Source organism: Elephantulus edwardii, unplaced genomic scaffold, assembly GCF_000299155.1.
Source record: "Elephantulus edwardii isolate Elephantulus edwardi_28Jun2011 unplaced genomic scaffold, EleEdw1.0 scaffold00135, whole genome shotgun sequence".
NCBI classification, from domain to species: domain Eukaryota; kingdom Metazoa; phylum Chordata; class Mammalia; order Macroscelidea; family Macroscelididae; genus Elephantulus; species Elephantulus edwardii.
Genome location: NW_006399885.1, coordinates 8,864,936 through 8,873,662, shown reverse-complemented (window position 1 = coordinate 8,873,662; position 8,727 = coordinate 8,864,936).

Genomic DNA, 8,727 nt, shown 5'->3' with positions numbered 1-8,727 from the left:
ATCTGTATGCTGAGCAAATTACATGAGAAGCTGGATTTCATAGAGAAAAATGTGGCATCAGGGTTAGAGGAAGATTCATCAATAACCTTTGGTAAGATGATGACAATACCCTGCTTACTAAAGGCGAGGGGGATTTGAAACACTTGCTACAGAAGATCAAACACTGCAGCCTTCAGTACAGACAGAATCTCAATGTCAAAGAAACAAAAATTTTCACCACTGGACAATGGTGACATTGTGATAGATGAAGAAAAGACTGAAGTTGTCAATGACTTCATCTTATTTGGAACCACAATCAATACACTTGACACCAGATGTCAAGAGATCAGGAGACATACTGACTAGAACAGTACACTACAAGTCTGCAGTCAGGAACCTCTCCAAATTACCGAGAAGCAATGTTGCCAGTATGAGGACTAAGGTGCACCTGATTCAGGCCATGGCCTTTTCAATCACTTGTTATGCTGCTAAGAGCTGGAAAAATGAATAAGGACAACAGAAGAAAAAATGATGCCTGTGAACTGTGGTGTGGAAGAAGAGTACTAAATATACCATGGACTGCCAAAAGAGCTAAAAGACTTATCTTAGAGAAGGTGCAGCCAGAGTACTCCTTGGAGACAAGGATGGTGAAGCTTCATCTCACATGTTGCTAAAAAAGGCTAATCCATGGAAAAGGACATAATACTTGGAAAGGTAAAGGGATGACAAGGGAGAGGAAGATCACAACTAAGTGGACTGACATAGTCACTGAAGCAATAGGTTTTGAGTGGGTCAAACATTGTAAAGTTAGCACAGGATACAACAGTGTTCAGATCAGTTATTTATAGTATTGATTGCTATGAATCGTACTTGACAGCACCAAGCAACAACAATCCCTTTGCCAGCATTGTTGTTTTCTGATTTTTATTCCCCCACACTCAAAACTGCCATGAATGCAGGAGTGATATGATATCTCACTGTGGTTTTTATTTGCATCTCTCTTGGCACATCCTATGAAATCCACCAGCCACTCTATGAGAGAAGGATGGGCAGTCTCCTTCCATACAGATTACAGCCTCAGAAATCCCGTGGAAGGGTCACTATGAGTTGGAACCAATCTGACAAAATGAACTTAGCTTTTGTTTTTTTAATATTGTCTAACAGGAAAAATTGGGAAAGGTGTACACCAGGGATCTGTCCCATCTCCATACCTGTTCAACCTGTATGCAGAACAGATTATCCGAGAGGCTGGGCTCTATGAGGAGAAGTGTGGTGTCAGGATTGGTGGAAGATCTATTAACAATCTGCGTTATGCAGATGACACAACCCTGCTTGCTGAAACTGAAGCGCTTGCTGCTGAGGGTCAAGGACTGCAGCCTTCAGTACAGATTGAGGTTCAATGTCAAGAAGACAAAGATTCGCACCACTGGACCAGTTGGCAGCATCCGGATGGATGGTGAAGAGATTGAGACTGTTTCCAGCTTTAGTCACCTTGGCTCCACAGTCAACACTCTTGGCACCAGTAGCCAGGAAATCAAAAAACGTATTGTGATGGGAAAGTCTGCTGTTAGGAACCTCTCCAGGGTATTGAAGAACAATGGTGTCACTCTGGAGACTAAGGTGCGTCTGATACAGGCTATGGTCTTTGCAATCACTTGTTATGCATCAGAGAGTTGGACAATGACTAGGGAGGATAGAAGAGTTGATGCCTTTGAGCCGTGGTGCTGGAGAAGAGTACTGAATGTCCCATGGACTGCCAAGAAAACAGATTCATCCAGGAGAGGGTTAAACCAGGCTGCTCCTTGGAGGCAAGGATTCTGGGGCTTTGTCTGACATACTTTGGACATGTTATAAGGAGGGACCAGTCCTTGGAGAGGGACATCATGCTTGGGAGGGTGGAGGGATGGTGTAAGAGGGGAAGGCCCTCTATGAGGTGGATTGATTCAGTGACTGGGGTAATCGGGATGGCTGTGTCAGAGGCAGTGCACCTGACACAGGATAGAGCAGGGTTTAGGGCTGTTGTACACAGGGTCGCTATGAGTTGCAAGCAACTCGATGGCACAAAACAACAATAATAGGGAAAAAAGGAGACATAGAGTCACAGGGCCAGGAGCATCTCTCTGAAAGAGCCAGAGTAGAAAGCAAATATAGAGCCCACAGCCCAGCACCATGGTGCCTCTGGAGTCACACCAACAGCAAGAGGTTTGTTCGTTGCTGTATGACAGAATCACATTTATGATATCAACAATGGGGTTGATTAGGGAAGGAAGTTGGAGAGTGGAGGAGGCAAAGAATAACACCGAAAACAAGTCCAGGTTTTAGCTCGTGTTCCAGTGCACAATTCCTCAATTAGTCCAGACTCTGGTTTCAGTTCAGAAGTTAAATCCAAATCTTCCAACAAGGTTTTCTTCCAAGCAAACAAGCATCTAGCAAGTAGTAAGTCAGCTGCTTCTTCAAGCAACAGTAAATATTTTTAACTGTGGCCTTTATCTCAGGGCTCCACTTTGCACACGTTGGCACAGTTTCTCCACAGCAATGACACAGACTCTCTACCAAGGTTCCCACTCTCACTAAAATCTCCTTCAAGTCTTGCCACCACAAATCTTGCTCACCTCAAGTCTTGCTGTCCAGTGTGGGAAGTACTCTTTCTCTTATCTTAGTCCCATAGCTGTTGATGATATGCAAGATTTGCAAAACTATTCAGACTTACAAGGCCATGTGCCTATGATTAAGGCACCTGGAGACCAGAGGAAGCTAACTGTAATAGCTAACTTCCATGACAGAAAGATGGGCAGTCTCCTTCCATAAAGATTGTCATTGTCGCTATATACTATAGAGTCCGAACTGATCCACACCAGATGTAGTTAATCACACGGGAGGAGATTTCCCATCCTTCTGCCATGAACTAGTGGCCTCAAACCACATGCCTTCATTATTGTAACACAGCTTCTTGCCACTAGGGTTCATAAAGATTAATGCCTCAGAAATCTTGTGAAAGGTCACTGCGAGTAGGAATCAGCCTGAGAGAAGTGGGTTTGGTTTTTGTTTCTTTAATGGTCAATGATCTTGAGCACATCTTCATGTATTTGCTGACTGCCTGAATGCAGGACTCCTATCCTGACCTCAATAGCAGCTACAAAAGCTCTCAGATGCAGAGCTGCTTCACGAAGCAGTGGAGGTGTATCTGCCTGTCTCCAAGGAGGCTAAAGAAAACAGCTAGGTCTCCAAATACTTGAAGTGTAATGATGGTAAGAGCTAGAAGAGAGATTAGTCCCTACCAAATCCCTATAAGCTTCTGTCAGAGCCCAGCTGTCCCTTGGTATCCCTTGTTCTTTAACAGGTTCTTTCTATTAATTTAGTTTCCAAACAGCACCCTATGTAGTAAGCAGTGCAACCCAACTGAGCCTGAATCATCTACATTTCACTATAAGAAGAAGGGTAAGCGTCACCTATTCCTTGCTGTATCCTTCATGAGACATAGTACTCAGAACCACAACATCAAACGAGGCAAGAGTAAGGCAGTACTCCCCACAGACCCAGCTCTATCCTCCATCCCATACATCCCACTCATCAACACCCCACAGCTTGCCCACACTTGCAGGGAAGCTCAGCCACGTCCATGGAAAACAGATGCAAAGGCTTCCCCACCTTCCAGGGTCCCTGCCCACCACTGTGCTGATGCTCCATGAACCCAGACACCTCCTGACCCTGGCCTAATGCACATGCTGCACCCCCTGCCTGGGGGGTCTGTGTGCCCCTTGCTGGGGATAGGCAGCTCAAAGCCATTCCTAGGACACATGGCTCTGCTCCCTAGCAGTGCTGCTTGCCCTCCTCTAGGCTCCAACATGAGTGTAAGTAAAACAGAACACCACACACCACCCTGTAAGTGAGCTCCAAGTCAGCTGGGACTTCAGACTCACTTGCCCACCCTCACTCTCTAAGATACTGGGCAAAAGCCAAGGCCATTGTCATTTCCCACTCACAGCAACCCTATCAGAGCAGAACTTCTACACAGCTTCTAAGGTCATAATCTCTACCGGGGGGGTGGGGGCTGGTGTTGTAGTATGCTACAAATTAGACTGACAACTAAAAAGTCAGCAGTTCAAATCTACCAGTTGATCCAAAGGGGAAAGATGGGCAATCTCCACTTGTGATGATTACAGCCCTACAGATTATTTACTTTGCCCTACAGAGGGTCACTATGAGTTGGAATCAAGTCAACAGCAACAGGTTTGGTTTTTTTTTTAAAGGGGAAAGGGCTATGTAATTTGCCTGTTCCCAAGTCTTCTGGAACTTTATTGCTCAAGATTCTGCCAAGATTGCAAATCATGTGATTCCAAGGAGACCCTTGAAGTTAATATTTTAAACCTTGAAATAGATCCAAGCTAAGCAAAAATATTTTCTCTGCCTAAACTACTTTATATTCTTCTCTGCTTTAATTACTGAACTCGGTAACTGAAATGCATCGCTGATTCAAAGAGAGTCTAAAAATAGTCCATGCTGGGATGCAAAATCTGAAACATCAAGTAATTCTGCTGCTAAGTGAACGCCTATCTTTTTCCCCCTAGCCCAATAACATGTACTCTTCAAATGAAACTTCCTCTTCTTATTAACAACAGAAAAATAGAGCACACCAGCTACACATTCAAGATTAATCTCCAATGCTAACTGTGAGTTGTGTCTACGTGAAATCTCAGGCATCCACGAACCACTTCTTGACTCTACCTCTGATGATGACCTTCGCTAAGCATCTCTGATTACAAGAGCAGAAATTCATTTACATATGATGTAATTAATGCAAAGCTACATCCAACAGACTCTCAGTGCAAATGGCAAATCACCAGTTTCACTGCACAGTCATACCCTACAGTGTCATTTCACACAGAACATCTCATTTCACCCTCAAAACAATCCTGACATAAGCAGAAGAAGAGTGCATCACATGAATCAGTAAACCATCTCAAGGATGCCAGATGACTCAGTCAGAAGTCACACAGAGGAGGTGAGAGAGGAACCCAGTCGACATCTTTCTCACCTTTTTATTCCAAATTCAGTTCCTAGTAAAACTTACTTTAACTCCTCCATAAGTTTCACTAACTTTTCTGGACTAACTTTTCACAGCATTGGATAAACAGGTTTGAGAATATAGCTTAGTAGGACGTGTGATGGTGGAGCTAAAGCTAAGGTTATTGCCATGTATGGAACACTGAAGTTAGGGAGAGAGAAGCATTTGTCTACTAGATGGCAGGTGGCTTCACAGGCAATAATTCAAAGGATGCTGAAGAACTGAAACCTTTGTGTCGTTTAGGGGATGCTGTAGAAACCTTTGTGTTTCCTGGCTCAATCACTCCATTCCTTTATACTACTACAGAACTATAAGCATAATCTATGGGCAACCAGCAAAGGCTTTCCAATGTTCTTATCTTCTTATGCAGGAATAGGCTCCATCACTTCAACTCAAATAGAAGTCCCTTGAAGACAAGAACTGCACTGTCTATTTCTTTAATTGTTACTGTCTAGAGTCACATGTCCAGAAGCTCTGATGGCCTAGTGGATAAAAAGTAGCATTGCCAACACAAAAGCAAGAAGCACAAATCCACCAGCAGCTCTGTGGGAAAAGACAAGCAACCTCCTCCTGTGTGATTTACAGCCTCTGAAAGTCTGCTGGAGGGTCAGCTATGAGTCGGTTCTGACTCGATGGCACACAGCAACAACAAGAATAATGCTATGTTCATAAAAATTAAGCTGATTAAAAATAAAATAGAAAACATTTTCATTCCAAGAAAGAGATTTTTTAAAAAAGAATGCTATGTACATAATAGGCATTGTTGTTAGGTGTCATCAAGTCAGCTGACTCATAGCTGCCCTATACACAACAGAATGAAAAATCTTGGCCAGTCCTGACTACACTAACCTCGTACTCTCGTTATGCTTGAACCCACCCACTGTCCTTCTCATTGAAGGGCTTCCTCCTTTCTTCAGCCCCTCTACCAAACATTGTATAATTCTCTATTAATTGGAGAAATATGTCCAAAATTACACAAGACAACGTCTTACTTTGCTCACAAGATAAATTCTGGCTATTTTCCAAGTATAAAATCTGTTTGTTCTATTGGCAGCCTACGGTATAACCAATATTCCTCACCAAGACCATAATTTAAAGGCATCAATTCTTCAATATCCCTTAAATTACTGCTTATGTAGCCATCTATCATTGAATCATCTAGTAAACAAAAGCTTCTCTTCCCAACTTCAACAGCACAACCACGCTCATACTCTTAGCTTTGGTCACATTACCCCACCTCACACCAGGTTATGATCTACTCAAAGCCATTCATTCGATGCTGTAATGAGACTGATTCATAGCAAGCCCATATGTGTCCCAGCCGAACTGTGTTCCCTAGGATTTTAAACAGCTGATTATTAAAAAGCAAAGTCTGGTAGTCTTGAACTTCTAACCTTTCTGTTAGCAACCAAATGTACTAACCAACTGCCCTACATAGGATTCCAAAGGTATTAACAGGCCAAAATAAAGAAAGATTATCAGTGATTAATGGTGCATTTTACATCTGTGATGGTTAAGGTTGTGTACCAACTTTGCTGTCAGCTGTCCATGGCTCACCAGTTTGGCAGTTATGGTCATTCTTTTGACAAGATCCGATAGAAGTCAGTCATTCCTTTGATGAGATTTGATATGATGTAGTCATTCATCTGTTGAGACTTTACATTAATGAATTTATCTCCATGATGAGACGTCTGTGAGTAGCTGATCAGATGACAGTCTCCACAGGTGGGTGACTTACACTGACTATATGCAAATGTTCATGTAAAGTTCTCTGGCTTTTTACTCCATCCAGATCCTACAATTTCACTCACCACCATCTGAAAAACAGAAGACGATGGGGAACCACAGACACCTCTGCTGACCTTAGATAGATCTTAGCTAAAAGCAAAGAATATCAGAAAATGTTTACTTGTGCTTTATTGATGATGCAAAGGGATTCTCACCTAGATCATAACAAATTATGGATAACAGCTGGGAATTCCAAAATACTTAATTGTCCTAATGTGAAAATCTAAACACAGATGAAAAAGTAATCATTTGAACAGAATGAAGGGATACCAACTGGTTTAAAAACAGGAGAGGTATGTGTTAGGGTTGTATTCTTTCATAACATTTATTCACCTATATACTGAGCAAAGTGGAAAAGCATATGAATAAGAATATGGTATCAGATTGAAGGAAGATTCATTAACAACCTATGCTACAAAGATGACACAACTCTGGATGGGGGTGGGAGGAGCCAAGAAGACTTGAAACACTTAATGAGAGAAGCTCAAAAACTACAGTGTGGACTACACTTCAATATAAGAAGGGGGATGGAAATTCTCATAAGCAGACCAAGAAGAAAAAATGTTAGAGAAAAGACTGAAGTCATCAAGGATTTCACTTGATCTTTGCTGTGCCTTCAGTTTATGCCTAGAGTTCTCAAAGTCCACAGCTATTTCCAGAGGAAGATAAACACAATAGGTACTGTAAGCAGTTACCTCCCCAACCCCTTCTCTCCTTCTTCACAGTAATACTTAACAACCTGGAACAAACATCAGAACTCAAATCCCAGTCACAATCCTATGCTTCCCAAAAGGCCAAATGATACGCCAAAATTATTACCTCTCTTTTTTCCTTAAATATGTTGACCCTTAAGTTTGAAAAAAGAAAATTATTAGACAAGGTGCACAAAAATCCTTCAGGAACCTGCACACTATTAGATGGAATAGCAGATGTGAATAATGTACTGCAGAGTTTTTTGGGTTTTTTACATTTTTTAATCACTATCATGACAATTTTTACACATCTCAGAGTGGAAATGTACCTAAAAGCTAGCTGTGTAAAAGCGAGCCTGATAGAAAGATTCCGTGTGTGTGCGCGCACGCGCGTGTGTGTGTGTGTGAGAGAGAGAGAGAGAGAGAGAGAACAAGCAACTTTCCATATGGTTCTCCCAGAGAATAGAGCAGATAGGGTCCATGCTAGTGGTCGCGACAACAAGTGGGCTCCTGTAAGGGACCCTATGTTCAAACAAGACTGGCAAACACTGCTGCAATCTCTAGCAGCATGTCTGCATCCATCTCCTGAGCCTCTAGGCAAACTCTAACACACACTATGTCTGATGCAATCAGGGAGCCAAATGTACACCATCATCAAACACCAAGAATGCTACAGTTTAGGAGGAAATTTAAAAACAAGGTAAACACTGGCCACAGCCCAGAAATGGACATAAAATTTCAATTCCCTAGAAATAATGGATTACTCCTGAAAGTACTTCTGGCACTAAATTCAATATCAATGTTTAATTTGACCTTCTGTTCATACTATCATTCATGAATTAAAGGTGTTAAATGTTATCTATTAGAAGCCCTATTGGCATGGTGCAAACATGCCAGGCTGCCAAATAAAAAGACAGTGGTTTGAATCCAGTAGCAGAAGTATAAGCAGCCTCCTCTCAAAAGTTTAGCCTTATCTACAACCAGGAGAACGTAAAATAGATGAATGGGACCTTCTAAGAATCAAATCCCTATGCACATCCAAAAAATTCTCCAACAGGGTAAAAAGGGAAGCTACAGACTGGGAAAAAGTATTTGGTAATGACATGTCAGATAAGGGACTTATATCTAGAATTTATAAAATACTTTTCCTGTGGGAGCCACCGGGTTGAGAGGAGTGTGGCCTTCTCTCCCCGCCATGGCGCG